At 36.0% G+C, this 17,375-nt stretch overlaps 1 pseudogene across 1 annotated transcript in view; it reads right to left on the bottom strand.

Annotated features, from left to right (window-relative positions):
* Positions 1-12,195, bottom strand: part of LOC101309934 — a 21,591-nt pseudogene extending 9,396 nt beyond the window's left edge. The window contains exons 1-19 of the transcript XR_184738.1: positions 12,078-12,195; positions 10,535-10,554; positions 10,223-10,316; positions 9,507-9,601; positions 8,949-9,392; positions 8,178-8,486; positions 7,827-7,980; positions 7,566-7,703; positions 6,811-6,892; positions 5,398-5,732; positions 5,229-5,345; positions 3,781-4,034; positions 3,349-3,597; positions 3,086-3,247; positions 2,417-2,554; positions 2,040-2,276; positions 1,597-1,724; positions 1,182-1,305; positions 26-187 (exon numbers count right to left, since the gene is read on the bottom strand). The product of XR_184738.1 is annotated as an uncharacterized LOC101309934 (transcript). The remainder of the gene's footprint in view (positions 1-25; positions 188-1,181; positions 1,306-1,596; positions 1,725-2,039; positions 2,277-2,416; positions 2,555-3,085; positions 3,248-3,348; positions 3,598-3,780; positions 4,035-5,228; positions 5,346-5,397; positions 5,733-6,810; positions 6,893-7,565; positions 7,704-7,826; positions 7,981-8,177; positions 8,487-8,948; positions 9,393-9,506; positions 9,602-10,222; positions 10,317-10,534; positions 10,555-12,077) is intronic.
* Between the last annotated feature and the right edge of the window lie 5,180 nt (positions 12,196-17,375).

The raw sequence follows: 17,375 nt of genomic DNA, 5'->3' as shown, positions 1-17,375 counted from the left end.
AGAGAGAGAGAGAGAGAGTACACACCCACTTCAGAGGCCCAGGTGCACCATCAGTTATATGCATGCTCTCGTCACTAAATAGAGATGAATGGAGAACAGAAGACAAAAGTGCAGCAATAGGTGCAACCTTCCGCTTGTTGCAACTGACATGCAATATCCAAGAAGAATGAACCAAATGCCACAGCATCTGAAGTAACAAATAGTCAAAGGAGTATACACGTTGCTTGCTATGTTACTTAAACAGCACATAATCTGAAAGAAAGAGGATAAAATGGTAATATTTATCAGATCAAACTTGAGACAGTTATTTTGATGCTATTATTTATTGAGACTTGTTCTATTATCTCTTAATCTCTCAAGATGCTCAACTTCAAAGGGGAGTGATAAGGATTGAGCCGTCCTCAGACCCAGAAGACGTTCTACCTTGAGAAACTGATAGAAACAAACACGCAAAGCTTACATTATGCCATAGGCATGGAAGCTTTCTCTATGCCCTAGATAATAAAGCTAAATAAACAGTTCAGTGTGAAACTTATATGTCCCCATTACCCACATCAAGAATTCCCTTAACCATGAAGCCTGCACTGAAGGTACCATTAAAGTTAAATGAACAACTGAAAAATAGTCATATTGGTGACTTTTTTTTTTCTGAAAAGAAAAGTTTTTATCAGCTAAATAAAAAGCATATGGCAAATAAGCAGTCAAGAAGTCTGCATAAGAAAGACAGTTTTTGGGCAACAGAGCAAGCTGCTCGACTGAAAAGTGATAAGAAATGTAAAGTACAAACCAAAATAGAATCTTCCCCCTCCTCAAAACCCGCAACTAAATTAGTGTCTTCTCTCAGTAACCTCTATAGTGAAAATTTTGAAGAGTAAGAAATGGCAAACAAAAATTTTGTTTAAATGCAAAGGGATCAGCACCTCATTTTGGTGGCCATATATGATATATGGCAAACTGTTTCAGAATAGGACTGCAGACTACATACAGAACACTAGTACACCCACTGTCCCAGTAAGCATCCCAACCCCAGAGAGGAAATAAAAAGGCACAAAGTACTAATAGTTAGATTATATCCAATGGGTGAAATTCCACAGCAGTAAAACCAGATTGTTGTTCAGCTGCATCAGAACTATATTGCAAGCTACCATAGACAGAATGCAATAAATGGAGTTAAATTGTACCTGGGCATCCACCCCATCACAGAAGCAGACAAGTGAGCCAGACTTTCCATGGGCAAGTAGGTCCAAAACTAGTCGAACTGATCTGAGCATCGGTAAAACAGAACCTTCACCAGCATTCTCAAGGCTGCAAATTAATAAAGCAAGAGTGGCAAGTCAAAAATGAAAAAGAAAAGATCTATCAGCATAGCTATTATTATTACTATAAGATACACTTGGCTGTTCAGAGAAGCCAAGCAAAGAGATTGAGCTAGATTAATACATAATTTACACACACACACACACACACATGTAAGTAACACCCTGGATTTGGATATTATTGCTAGATGACAGTCCTCTCCCCCAACCCCAAATGGTAAACCCAAAAAATAACTTATAGGTTTACTGAAATATAAATATAGTTGTTCTGTCATCTTACCTCTCAAGAATATCAGAAAATATACATCTGAGAGCAGCACCTGAGAAGACATAATTATTTTCCTCTAGAAGAAACCCGTTCCTATGAGCATGGCAAGGAATCGACAATAGAGATTCTAGGCAAATCCACTGCATCAGATACAGAAAAAAATTGCAATAAGTTAAAACACCCACCATTATCATAGATCAAATAAAGTGAGCTTTATGCAAATGAAAGTACCAATCAAACGATGCAATAAAAAGTTAAGAATAACAGAATAACTGCTTGATTTATTAGAACAAAACTCTGCTACTTCAACACTGAATAACAAAATTGCTAAACATTTGAATATATTATTTATTATAGATGAGATTCCAGTTTTCAAGATCATATGAAATCACAGCTAGCAGGAACAAAATCAAATATAATATTGATAATAAAAAGTTATATAAAATAATTCTCACCTTCCAATTCATTAAAACTGCACGTCGAGATCGTGTAAATACTCCTACTGTAATGAGTTTATTTGTGTTTTGAAGAAAATTTAGCACCAAAGAATCCAAAAAAGGTTTGCCATCTGATAGTAACGAGCTGTGATATTTCTTATGTGGATCCAAAGTGTGAGGAGAACACACAGACGCTAGTCCTGTGAGAGTAGGGGCTAACGCTTCATATGCTGCAAGATGTATTTCTGCTCCAGTCTGTGTTGCATCAAACGCATAAACACTAAAATTAACTTAAGACAAACAATGAAGCTTTGAAGATAGATCTTCATTACAAGTTAGGACGAAACTCCAGAACTTTATTTACAATGAAAAGATCCAATCAACTCACAAAGTACCTCTGAATCACAAGCTGGAGACGAAATAGTCTTCCAGTAGAAATCCCACAAAAAATTAATAGCAGGTTCAAGGGAAACATCAGTTTTAACTCGTGCACAGAATGAGGTGATAGTTGCAACAGCCTTCATGGACATAATCTGTTTATACACAAACGAAAAACAAGAAATGAAAGTAGAATAAGATGTGGTTCAATAAAAGAGGTATCAGTAATGAAAATGCAATAAACTCAATGGCTAGTAAAAGCATCACCAGAGAAGAAAACAAATGCACGTATCCAAAACCAAGGGAGTTCCTTACCGTTTATAAAGCACAAAAGAGAAAAGAGCAAAAACTACCTTGTAAACTACTAAGAAAATTTACAAACTGTATTTAACTAAAAACATGCCAAAAATGCACATGACCATATATATGACTGAGGAAAACTGTAAACATTTAATTACCAGTATAAAATAAAACAAAAGTGAAAAAAAAGTACAGAAGGATCATTCCTAACCACGCATGAACAGTAAAACCATTTACTCGTACTAACGCAGAACTGTGCCAACCTAAATGTTGCATGAAGTACATAATAATCAAGCAAGTAAAAGTAAGAGATTACAGAACAATATCCCTGATATTCTTCAGCATTTGACAGAACCAAAGATAACTATAAGGACAAAGAATCATACTGCTCGCAATACAGCACTGGTGGTAGAAGATGACAGTCGGCGTTGACTAGGTCCTCCAAGTTTTCCTGTTACAGAACCAGGAAGGGTTGCATCTCTCATCTTAGACGTATTGTTATTTGAGAATATGGAACAAGACAGGTTTGCAAAAGAGACTAACTCCTCCTGCAACCCAAACATATAGAACAGGCCATTAATAATTTAATATCAAGTTGACAAGGAAGCTGTATAAATGTTCCATGCTTTGAGGCAATTTTTTCCCATACCAGTAAAAGAAGAAAAATGGCAGTGAACTTTTGATATAAATTAGGAACATCTGCATGATTAAATTGATTCATTGATTCTGGCACAAAAAATTCTGTTTTGCTTCGAAGCTCAGAACCATGTTTAGCAACTCTTTCTTGCATCATCTGAAGCTCCAGAACCAGACTCAAGATGAGGATGAGAAACTTCACAGGAAATAGGTCCATATTATTGTATTGTTTGCAGACATCACTACCATGATTTTGAATAAACTGGACAAATCATCAAAACGAAGAGTCAAACCTTGTATAGAGAAAAATGATAAATGAAATAGCAATACCGAACGATAGAACAATATCCCAAACAAGAACATTTGATTTGTCAGAATATACTAAAATTTGAAGAGTTTAAAAAATAATGGAGCATATCGAAAGTTGCAGGGGAAAAAGACATACCGTCAGTATAGGTAACAACTGATATTCCTCCTCACATGCAATAAAGAGCACTCTAGCCCACCGCTTCGCTTCAAATTCCCATGCATCCAAGTCTTCATCGTCAAAAGTGGTTGAAGCATCATCATTGCAAGTGCTTGTAAACCTATTTGGGAAGTCATGAAGACTCTTGAGGAGCTCTATTTCAGTACTGCAGCAGTTGACACTGCAATGATTACCATCCATAAGCCATTGTTGTACTTTCTGTCTTAAGGGACCTAGAAATTAACAGGGGAGAGAGAGATGTTATAGAGTGCTGAAAATCGACCTAGAGCACATGCATCAAATTCCAATATCATTGGACTACTTGGCGTAAAGTAGATTTAATGATCACATACTCAGTCCAAAAGATATAGGAACCAATTACATTTTTGTAGGCATATGTGTTACATGTACACAAACTCTTGTATGGTGGAGTTTACTTTTTAGTAAAAAGGAAATACGAAATATTTCATTAGTAAAAAAGAACAAATCATAGAAAGCGGATAAGACCCATAGACAAACAGACAGAACCTATAAAAACTCAGATAATAATGAAGTCCCAAAACCAGCCACCCTTCACTACAAATAATATCCTCAGCATAAGTAAAGAAAGGCATATCCCCAAATTGGTACCTGTATTGTCAGGAATTGGCCAAAATAGTACCTGAAAGATAGGTTCCCCAAAATTGGTGCCTATAGTATCTCTCCATTCACCAGAATGGTATCTCCCTTCATATCATTGAGCCCATGGGAAAACAAATTTCAATAGGTATAGGTACCATTATGGGCATTGACCCCATTAGAAAAAGTGTTTTCGATGCTAATGAACAGAGGTACTACCTTCTAGCCACTAAAGATACTATATATAGGTACCAATTGGGGGGAATCTTTCTCTCAGGTATGCTTTTGGCCAATTCATAATAGTACATATCATTTGGGAATTTACCCACTGAAGATAGAGAATAACATATAGAGTTGGTATTGAGAAGTACCCATGCTTACAAAACAAACCAAGACCACCCAACCCCAAAGCCCCCTTTCTTTTCCACTCCTCTATAGTCCACATAAATAGTTCTTTATCATTATAGAGTCAGTGTATGCATGTATGTTTTTTTATTTTTTAAAAGTAAAAACAAATTAGGCACCAAAAGAACGATAAAGTGGACAAGAGGTCTTGCCTGAAAAAAAAACAAAAATGAAACCGAGAAACAACAACAGCAACTCTATGAAATCAAATAACTTGCCCTAATAAAGCCAAGGAACCTAGACTACAGCTCCCTTCCAATCCAACAAAACTATAAGCTTGAAGATGACTTGCACTCGTGCATGTGTGTGTATGACACACACATGCATACAATGGATAAGTTACTAGTATTTCAGAGATCAATAGGAATAGAGTTGGAAAGAAGAAGTGACAAGAGTAAACTTACCACCGTGATCAGTGAATTCCCATGGAAATGTTGAAATGAAGTGCAAAAGTACATCAAGAGGCAGATCACATGTGCACACCACTGAAGCAGCAGACTCGAGGACTTTCTCACAAACTGGAGCCAGGAAAATAACCCATCAGTTATGCTTCGCCCTTGATTAATATTTGAATGTAAACAACCACTTGTAAAGATATAATATTATCATCTAAACAGGTTAGTTATAGACCTTGAAGACGATAATTAGAATTGAAATGTTGTTTGCTGCTCTCAATAATAAATCTCAAGGCATCAAGCAAAACAATTTTGTCATTGTAAGAAGCCTTTCCCACTTGGATCATGTCAGGAAATCCATCTTCAAAGCACTGAGCATCAGTTTCATTATTATTCTTTCCAACTTGACGAGCAGCAGAAGAAATGCATTCAGCAAGGCACATCAATCCAACTCTACCAAGAGGTTGCTGCTTAGCAGCTGATGCTAAGTCACTCAGAAACATAATGCACTTCCTGTAGCCATAAGCAAGATAATAAGAACATATATCAACCTCTTTCAATAGAAATCTCTCAAAGAATAGCATTTACACTAAACAAAAGGCTGTAGAAAAAAAAACTATAGAAATTCAACAGTAAGAGAATATACAACAGAAAGATCAGAAGTGAAGTATATGAAATAGCAGAATAGAAGGCCATCAAGAAGAAACAGAAAGGCAGTCCAAGGAAGACATTCAACAGTAAAGAGTGTTTGGAGGATTGTGTTCCAACGGAATAAAGACAAAGAAGATTTTACAATCCACTTGCTTAGGGAAAAAGTGAACTAATACATGAAAAAGTGCAACGCCTAACTGAAGGTTTGTGTTACAACATGTGGATCAAGCATAACAAACAAAAACAAAGACAAATGAATTGAACCAGAAGTTCATTACCGTAACAAACAATTGGAAAAAAAAAAAAAAGTAGCTATGAGGCCATAGATTAAAAGATTGACAAAATAAAAAATAATAATAAGTTGAATCCCTAACGAGCATCACTTCATGACATCGAGCAGATCAAGCATACTATTTGAGAGTGAGCACACTGTAAAGTCAGTAGTAATCGAAATCCAAGCAGACCAAAATTGTCTTTTGAGTACAATGTGGCACAGACATTCTATGCGTGATAATTTAGAATGATATACCGAACAACATGAACATAAATCAATTTTAAACCAGGGGTTCAACACAGATGGCACTAAATAACATGTAACAACATAACGAAGAAGTTTTTTGTGTCCTGAATGAAAAGAAATCTGAGCTCAATTATTACATGTATGTAGTTATACATGCATATCTTACGTAAAAGTGTGAGTCAGTACCATGTCAAATGCTTATACCAAACCTTATGAGCACATTATAATCAAATTCCAATACTATCAATTAAAGCAGAGAATAAGTCTGAGCTTAATGCATTTACCCACATTAACCTAGTTTATGTGAACACATTATCGCTGAAAGTGGAACGTAATAAGCTTTCCCATGAAGGCAAGTCACTCCTGCATTTATCTCCTAACACTATATTTCTGAATTACAAAGCATATCAAGGCACATACCTCACATTCAGAAAACTTGTATATTTGTTTAGAAAGTTGGCTGCACCTCGTATGGTCATTGAGGAGTATATTCCTTTTACACCTAAAGTGAAACAACAAGATAGTATGTCAACCTAGTGGTACCACTCCTAAGCAATATTTTTTCTTGTAAAATTAGCAGAGTAAAGAGAGTGAATCATCTTACTTAAAATAATTTTATAAGGGATGCATGGAAGCAGGTAGTCACATATCTAAGAAATTGATAATAATTGCATAGCTTATAATATTGGTGACTTAGGAGAATGATGAACCCCACCTTATAAGATTAGTGATGACTTATACGTAGTACTATGGGGTTGTCGTGTTTTAGCTGTGATATGGGTGGTCCTGATGGAAAGATACAGAAGGGTTTCTTAAGTCTATATTGGTGTACAAATGGAACTGTTATTTATGGTCATCTTCTGAAAGCAGGATGTATAGATTACACTCTCCCCTCTATTGTTTCATATCATAAGCAACTGTATTTTAGGGCTCCTGCCTTGTTTAGGTTAGTTTGGGGGCAGTTGAGGCCTTGTCTATTGCTCTAACCGTCTTCTCCACTTTTTTTTACAGCTGACTATGCTTTCTATGACTTTATCAATAAAAGTTATATTCGACATAAAATAAAGTAAAAGATTAACGATGACCTATACTCCTAGCAAAAATAGAAAAAGATGGTGTATAATAAAATACAAAATGGTCAAAAATGCTCAATTCAAAATCAAAAGATTACGAACCAAATTCTTTGTGATGCACAGGATCATTTAACCCTTGAATAAATGAACCAAGAACAAAATGTCTAGGCACCGATCTAGCTGGTGTGCCGGAATGCATCCAATCAATCCCCAAAAATGACTGCATGATCAAGCACCTAACTGCATTATACATGAAAAGGGAGTTAGCTGTGAGTTAAATTGTTATACAAATAAGTAAAAAGAGATTAAGGGTAAACATTCCCATTAACATAATAAATGTTTGAACATTCACTTCACTATTACCTAGCGGGTTGTCATGATTAAAGCCCCTTTCCCACAAAATTGCTAGCCAGTTAAAGATTTCTCCTGGATTTTCGATCTGGTTTTGATGAAGTGCTCCACTGACAGAGATTGTATTATTAGCATCTGAGCTAGAATTTTGAAGTAACAAGGATATCTGGGGAACATATACATAAAAAGGTCAGTAACACAAAGTCTTAATAAGAGGGTAACCTCATTAATGTCAAACATTCATTTTGCTTCTCTAGAAGTGTAGATTTATGCTTGTGTGTACATCTAGCCTATTATAACAGCCTGGATAATTCAGTACAGGTGCATGACAACTTGAAGGACACAATAACCATAAGAACAAACCTGGTAATTCCAAGCTGCTTCAACGAGGTGAGTTCCATATTCTTCAAGCATTTCATACAGGAGCACAAATGCCTCCCACTTGTTCTGGCTTTCCACGGAAGACTCGACTAGGCAACATATTTTCCCCACACCCAACGATTTAGCTTCCTTATCAGCCCACAGCTCCCTCTTTGTCATGCCTTGAGGCATCGACTTATTTTCAGCCGATATATCCTCTGGAACACCGGAGGATTGAGCTGCTCCATTTATGTGTAGTGCTATCTTTAAGATCTGTAACGATTGCTTCCTCACTAAACTCTCCTTATCAACCTGAACAGTAAACTCCAAAATTAAAGAAATCATCACGAAGATCAATAGTATTTTAAACAATAACTGATGAAGTAATAATTACCAAGCCACTTTTAATCTCGTCCCAAAATTCTGTTTCAGCTCTTATATCAAAACATTCCAATTTATCACTCAGGTCAGAATCTTGAGTTTTTTCTGTAAAAGGAAAAAAAGACAGGTACAGGGAGAGTACACCAAAAGCATCTCTTCTCTCCACAGTTCCAAGAGAAAACAGTGTCCCACAGCACTTCCAAACCTTCATAAAGAAATTGTTCCTGGAAGCCAATTAGATAAATTAAGCTATATTGTATACAGGTAAATACCTAAAAACAGGTAAATACCTAAAAAGACTAATGAGATTTGTAGAAATTGTAATAACTACCTTGATAGTGTAGAGACCTGACCATCTATAGAGTTTTGAAAAGAGTGATAAGAAGAAAATGCTTTGAAAATGATTGGGAGAAGAAAGGCAGTAGCACAGGAGCGGTATTCCAAATTTTGTAAAAGCAATTGTTCAGTTAACCTACAAAGACCCCAAGTCAATTTACCAACAAAATTTTGATCATCAAAACACCCATTTTCAATTGTTGATTCTGTAGAGGCAGCTGTTTTCTTGCTTTGAAGGACAGCATCAAGCATTAAGGTTAGGATGTGGCATGAAATTGGCAGTGAAGGTGATCCAGGAGGGGAAATGACGTGATTTGTACTCATTTCCATATGATTTACCCGGTCATTAGATCCCAAAATCAACTGAAAAGTATCTGATACTTCCTTTTCAGGCATACCAATAGAACTGGCAACTAATCTTAGAAAAATTGGCACCAGTGTTGCCTCCAGAACTACCCAGCTGTTTGTCTCAATCACAGCATTAATAAATGATTCTGTAATCTGTTACCAAATATGTGCCAAACCAAAAACAGTGTGCACAGAAAGCAGCAATTAGTTACCATTTGATACATTTAAATGATGTAAATGTGACAAACGTTACAATTTAAAATTTACCTGGTTAAGCATATCGCGGCTGAACATATGTGCCATCTTTATCAACGGAAGAAAACATTTCCAGATAAATGATTCCAAAGCACCAAGATTAGTATCTGCAGAAAATACAACAATTGGTTCAACAGAATATTTAGACACACAACATTATTATAATACTCTGATGGGTCAAGAGGTTATGCTTTTAGACTTCAAAAGGTGCTGAGGGCACTAGATTGAAGCAAATAGGGTTGTGTTATCGCTCTTTAAAACATAGGTAGAAATTAACAATACTTACAATAAAGTGCCCTCAGACATATAAACAATGGGTTGATACAAGATAATAGTATGGAAAAACACAACATGACAGTGTATTTGAAATAACAAACTTGGTCGAGTCAAGAAAAATAGAAAGACTTCAAAGATCACGCAACAATTTTCATTTTCAACACATTATAAAGATCCTCATCATCGTTCAACTTCTTGAAACCAAGCAGAAACTTTAATAGCATTACTGCTTGGGAAAAAGGATTACAGAAAGCTGATAAATAGTAAGAAACCTTTGCATCACCATTTTCCTTTTAAATAGAACAATAATATATTAGTTAAGAAGAGAACATTATTAAAACATGATTTTATTAAAACAATCTACAAAGGTGGATAAATATTCCTATAATAAGAACCCAGTTGTGAATAACAAAATAACCATTTTTGAGATGGAACTTGGGATCATGACTTACCAAATTTCTTTAAGAGGTGACAAAGTGCCCCAACCAATGATGCCAGATAGTTACAGTCATGGGAGTCCAACTTCTGGTTGTCTTTCATGACACCCTATCAGTCCAAAACAACCAACCGGAGATATACATTAGCTTAAATTTAACCACCCTATGTTAACAAAATTAGTGAACTGGGAGACATTAACAATGCAATTATAAAAAAAACACGCATAATTCCATTTTCATGTACTAAAACCAAAAGTCCATCAAATCTAAACCAAAGTAACCATAATGCAGGGTGTTGTTCAAATTACAAATTTGTGACAAGCACACTGTTACATGTGCAGACTTATCTTGTGTGGATGTTGCGTTTATTATGAGTACAAATAGGACATTTAAATCAGTCTGCTTTCCTTGACTGTCTTTTATGGGAAGATAAAATATTTTGTTAGTCTTCCTAAAGTTTGGCTTTGGCATTCAATTGTGTTGCAATATCCCTACTTGTGTAGCATTTACCATTGTATCAGTTACTTTTGAGTTTTGACGTGGCGTGGGGTTAGTGTATACTGAAGGCAGGGATCAAATTCCCAAAAACAGGCATGTCTGCAAAATCAGAAGACTTGGATTCCCTTGTAGAACCCAACTTGTCCAAAGTCTATGCTGTATTCAGATAGGTGAAAAATAATGGTCTGTTTGTACCAATGTCTTATTGTTGGAGATCACGCATGCACGGCTGAGATGAGCAGTTAGAGAAAACCTATAACATTACTATCTACTGGTGCCTAGGGCTTCTCAATCCAGTGGCTGTGTTTGATAAACTCACCACATCAGTTAACAATATTCTGTTAAAGAGGTACATCACTACCATCATCCCACGTTGAGGGTGGCAGTTATTCATGGTATAACTACTCAGACAAGAGATGGCTACCATCACCTGGGGATGATTTCAGAGAAGGACAATTCTGTTTTTATGCTTTCAAACTACGATACCACCAACAAGTTCGTACAAACTGGTATAGCAGAAGAATATCGAACTAAATTAGCACTATTGGTTCAATTAAGTTGGCTCGCTTATCCAGTAATTACAGTGAAAACTTAAGAACCCCTCTATATCAGAACCTCAAAGTTTGAGTGTGATATCTGTCTTGTTGGGCTATTCCTCATTCTGTGCATGGAATTGTATGACTATAAATTCAAAAACTGTCAGAAAGAGAAAGAAGGGTGAAATTCTATGGAGCTTAATGTGCTGCCACATTTTCTTTGGTTAGTGTGGTTTTAACCAAATAGGCCAACTGAAAGCCAGACTGGGGCAAAGTAGAGGAATTATAGAAGAAAGATCAATACTGGCAAGTTCTATGGGCCTCTGTTTCTTCTGAATTTCGAGACGTACAATTTTTCTTACGTCTGCAATTGGATAGCTGCTATTAGTTAAGCTGCAGAATCGAGTAATATAATCTAATCCAAACTCTGATACTTAACTTCCACTATTGGTTTTCCGTAGACAACTTATCCTGAGCTTGTTTATTAGTTTCACATATAGCATGATTCTTACTAAAACATGGACATCACATTGTCAATTGCACCAATCCTTTGATGGAATCCCACCTCTCTATACCACTCATGTTTTCTCCAGCATTCAAGATTGGTTCTTCCTATACTAATCACCAGACAAAACCCAGCTCAACTACATCAAAACCTCATTCTAAAAACTGGTATTAGCTGAATTCCAATGAACATGCAAAAGGGTGCCTTGATACAGTTCAATTAGGATTTTCCAAACAACCCAACAAAGAAATAAAGCAATTCAGAAACTGGGTATTGATCAAGTAAACCAATCATACCTCAGAGAGCTTGGTGAAAGTCTCAAGAAGAGAACCGAACAGAGACGACCGAGATACGCCGGTAGAGGCCAGAATGCAATCCAAGACGGCCGGAACAGCCGCCGGAGGGACTCGGCTGAAGCTAGTGGAGAGAGTGGTGATAAGAGTGGCCATAGAATCGGTTGCTTCTGTAGACATCGTTGCAGACTGAGAGCTTCTGACCCAGTTGGGGAAAGGGGTCGAAATTCAAATGGGGTCTGATAAACCCTAACGTCTATATAAATGGTCAAACTTTTAAACCCTGATATTGGTCCGCACTGTGTCCCGATTTTTCTGCTAGTCTCTACGTAACATCAAAAATTCTTAAAGCACCGAGGTATATCTAAACTAAACTAAGTAATTAATATGTAATATTTTGATCTGATTATCCATGTCATATTATCATGCATATAAACTAATACCGTTAACAAAATTGAAACTTTAAAAAGATAATTTTCAGTGTTTCTAACACAGATGACGAAGACCTGAGGTCGAAGAAGATGTACTCTAATTATGGTCATTTAATTTGATCGGATCAAATTTGAAAATGAAAGGAAGAAATTTAAAGTCTCTAGTTTTCATTTGATCTTTATATACGGTGATTTGAGGACTTGCACATTAATGGTGCAAATACACCTTAGTGCGTAGAATCCGTTTTGTAAGTATTGATAAAGTATCCAAAATAATAACATGAACCTCCATTATGTACTCAAACATAAACATGCACCACCTAGCAAGGTTTGAAATACCATATATTCGAGCAATGCCATTTGCTTCACATAGGTGACATAGCGAAGGATAAAGCCATACAAAGATACAAAGAAATTAAACGTGTTTTCCCTGTATGTTGCTGACTAGAATCAAACATGGCGATACTACGAGGACAATTAAGGAGGTATGTCCATTTGATAATGACTCGACTACTCACTAGGACAAATAAGACACTTTATGTGCAGACACAAGCACGTAGCCGGACCCTCCCTACAATAACTCTGTAAGAATTTATTGTAAATAAAATACACCTAAACAAACTAAAGAACACAAACATGCCAAATATGTTAAGACAATTGACTCATCAGATGATTTTATCACCTTCCCTTCCTTGTCTACCTTGGCCTTCATGTCTTTTGACTGATCACCCTCGCCTCTAACGTGAGTGATATTTGGCTACACTTAGTTTTGTGATATTGAGGTGGGTTCCCGGATGTAGTAACCCTCTTTTTTTTGGGAATGTGGGAGGGCGCTTGACACCCTAAATCGGTTACTGCAGAGGAGCTGATATCGTCTAATCCTTTATTTATTTATTTATTTTGAAAAAAGGCTACATTTTGTCTTCTTTTTTTCTTTTTTGAAAAAATGAATTATTAAAATCTCTTAACTCATCCCACTCTTGACAGAACCCATCCCGAAATTTACCTTGAAATCCAAAGAGGCTCTATGAGACCCACTTCAGAAACAGCTTTATCAAAAATTTTGACAGAATTACCCCTAAAAGTGGACCTCGCATGGCCTCTTCGGATTTCAGGGTGGGTCTTGTCAACCCTTATATAGCTTCACACTTGGCCACGACGGACAGCTTCATGCACAGGCTTGTTATGAGGCGAGATGAGATATGGATTAGGCGGTGCCTTCAATTCATGCTAGGTTGCATGTCTAAATTCTCTTGTTCGGAGGTGACTAGGTCTTAATCGGGTTACTGATGGTGTTGCAATCATCGCAAAGAAGTAAAGAAAAGAGGACACCCTGATGGTGCTAAGAGCAAACCATGGGAAAAGGATGTGAAATCAGCTGCAAAAAAGTATTCTGCAAAGAAGATTCGAGCATTACCAAAGCTAAAAGATAAGCATGTGAAGAAGGTAGAGGTGAATAATTTACCAAAATTCAAAAATCAAGGTGAGGTAGGAACAACTACCAATTTAAAGGGGAAGCTCATACCTCTGTTTAGTTTTTGCTTTATCTGTTGAATAAAGTCTATGTTATTTTGAAGTGGTTTTATAAGCTTTCCTTGAAGTGTTTGGCGTACTCGGCGTTTAGTGTCAAGTATAGGTGACTAAAGGGGCGAGTTACTTTCCTTGAGCTGTAAACATTGTAATAGACTATTATTCTTTTTACCCCTCTCACTTGCCTTTGAAATTGCATCCATGGTCTGTTGAAAACGAAACTCACTCAATCATATCCCAGGAGTTACTCTGGGTTGAATAGTAAATGTGCTCAATATAATAGAGGGTCTATGCCGGCCAAAGTCAACTTGTTATACAAAGCAACATCAAGTCGTTCCATATTCCACATCCATCGGATGACTAGAATGAATCCAACCAGATGGGGACACTCCTTGCATCATGCACATGGTAATGGACACGGCCGATGACTTCAACCCGATCAACCTTGTAAACATTGAGAGGGAGACCGAGCGGTCCCTCCAAAAGGTCCCCTTTTGATGCTAGGATTGTCATGATTTTCAAACTCTTCTCCATCCCTCTTTCTTTTAATGAGACCCTTACATGCTGCGGGCAAAACTCCAGTAGGCAAAGCATGAACTAACGCCTACTAGGCTTGACCTGCAACGGATCCCTCCCTTATAGTTTGAACAGTTCCTAGCCTATTCTTGAAAAAAAAAAAAGAAAAAAAAAAAAAAAAGAAAAAGATCAAGCTGAGCTAGTGATTATACATTGTCAATGCCTTCAATCTACATACTTATTCCAAAGTGACAAGGATTTTGATTGCATGGTTTTTAGAACGTTTCTTAAGATATAAGCTAATTCAACATCTCTCACAACTATTATCTTTGTGATGGCCATATATGATAAATCCACATTTTGTTTTAACGATATCAAGTTATCAACTCAAAGTCACTGATAAGTGATTCATGACGTAAGATATATGAAGTTTCAAAGATTAATGATGAATGTTACATGTAATTGTGAGCTAGTAGTGTTGTGTACAGTTGTTAGATGAGTAAAAGGAAATGAAATTAACAATTATTTTTTTATATTCAAAATATCTAGCTATTATAAGATTGTCTTTGACATGTAGTCCTTTAAATAAAATATTTTTTGAATATTGACATATAAACCCTTTTTTTCCTAGACTGTAAAGTTTGTTTTTCAATTTAAATTGATTTTATTCATCGTTAACTCGATTATGCTTGACCGCCACTAGCATGTTACAATCTTTGAGACTATGGTAAGGGTAGGGTTTATTGATGTATGACATACATCAACACACATTAGAACTTTACTAAAGACTAAAGCGTAATTGAGATATCAGAATCGGGCAAGTATTAAAACATCATAATAAGGCGAATATCTAAGCTTTCTTGATTTGAGTAAGGAGATCAGTATCAGAATCTGGTGAATATCTACACTAGGTCTTGTGTTTGACTGGTCTTGAATATGTTTGTAATCATAACACATTTAGCTCCTGAGAAATTTTAAATACACACCCCTAATATATTAATACACACCCCTTACTTAATACACCACCTATCAAGTTTTTCATTTTAGTATTATACTTAATACACATTCCAAAATGCCTAAAATGTCCTTAATTTATGAAATATTCCGTTATTTAATATAATTAATATATATTTACTATTTGATACCTCTTTTTACATATTATTTCGTCTAATTTTTGCTAGAAATTTTTTGTTATCATCGTTCAATTTATAATCAAATGATTATTGTTATATTCCGACTCCGAATCACCGATACAAGTTTTCAAAATTCACAAGCTAGCTAGTACAACTGTAGAAGTACAGTAGCTATTAAACATAGATAGCTAGTTATTCGATAAAACATGTCATGATAAAGATGCAGTACTTGACAATATAATCTCCAAGATCAAACTAAAGCTGATAAAGATGCAGTACTTGACATTATAATCTGTTAGACCAAACTAAAGCTGATACGGATACAAAAAAAAAAAACACAACCCAAATGAATTGTGGAGAAGAATCGGGGTTAGGGGAGAATATGTGTTTTCGACAATTTTAGGGTAAAAGACGTTGGAAAGAATACTTCTAGCGCGATTTTTTTTTTTTAATAATAGATGTATGTTTTGGTCATTTAACTTACATATTTGTTTGTACCTATTTTGTACACGTCGGCCTACTAGGCCGAAGCTGTTGGTTGCGAGGAAGATTACAACATTTAATGATAATTATTACTATTATTTCGTATAATTATCATCATCATCATTATTAAGATTTGTTGAGATTCATTATTTGGTATTAAAACCACATACCAAATATTGAAACAACGGCAATATATGACAACAAATTAGCATTATGGCTAATTGGAAGAATTGAAGACCGAAATTTCAAGATAATTAGCAAATCAATTCCAACAAAGCCGCATGAAGAAAGAAATAAACGTGTGATCAAGGAGAAAACAATAAGAAACGTATCTTTGATTCGGTCATTAAGACCGAAATATTTATTTTATTTAATTGTTTTCTCCTTCCTTAATTTTGTGTTTGTAATAGTATATATAGGAAACATATACCTCATTGTAAAAGGTCCCCGACCAACACACACAACTCAAATACAAACTCTATCAAATTCTCTACGAATTTCTACAATATCAATCTTTTTATCCATGTTCTAGCATAGTTCTCTTCTTCTTTATCGTTTTCTTTACATTCCGCGTTTTACTTTCATGTCATTTCTCTTCCGCCTCTTTAAATTCATGCAATTACTTTCCGCTCTTTAATTTCTGCACTCTAACTTTCTTGCCATTTTTATTCTCTTTAAATTTCATGCAAATTAGATTTTCATTCTATTAATTTTCGCACTTTATTTCTCGCAAACCCATACAAAAAATCACAAAAAAAATGAGCAACATCGGTGAAAACGCTGAAAGTCCTTGCAACAAAGGCAAGAGAACCCAAAGGCCGAGACGGTTCCTTCCTCGGCTTACAATCGCTTGGAAGAAGTCAGATCAGGCACGAAATATTCATCAAAACCTCGCTTGGTCAACAGGCCGCGAGTTGGCACGCCCGCGCAATTTTGAAGAACAATTGTTCTCAAGACCCTCAGCCTCTGTTTTAGGCCGAGACAATTTTTGAGCAAACAGTTACTGAAAAAAAAATATATATATATACAGGCCTTCTTGGCTGCGGACGTCTGCACCAAAGTTTTCGATGCGGATTTCCAATTTTGCACCACTTCCCGATCGAATTTCCTCAAACTTCCTTCTAGACATATCTAGATCATCTTGTGTAGATCATCTCTGCAAAATTTCAGCCAATTTGGTGATCATTAAGGCCCTCAAAATCGAAAAACAAATGGAGATGATGAACCGGACAGAATTCAGTCC

The sequence above is a fragment of the Fragaria vesca genome, linkage group LG5 (assembly GCF_000184155.1).
Source record: "Fragaria vesca subsp. vesca linkage group LG5, FraVesHawaii_1.0, whole genome shotgun sequence".
NCBI classification, from domain to species: Eukaryota; Viridiplantae; Streptophyta; class Magnoliopsida; order Rosales; family Rosaceae; genus Fragaria; species Fragaria vesca.
Note: the sequence above shows the minus strand (reverse complement) of the source record. Positions and strands in the feature narration are given on the sequence as shown.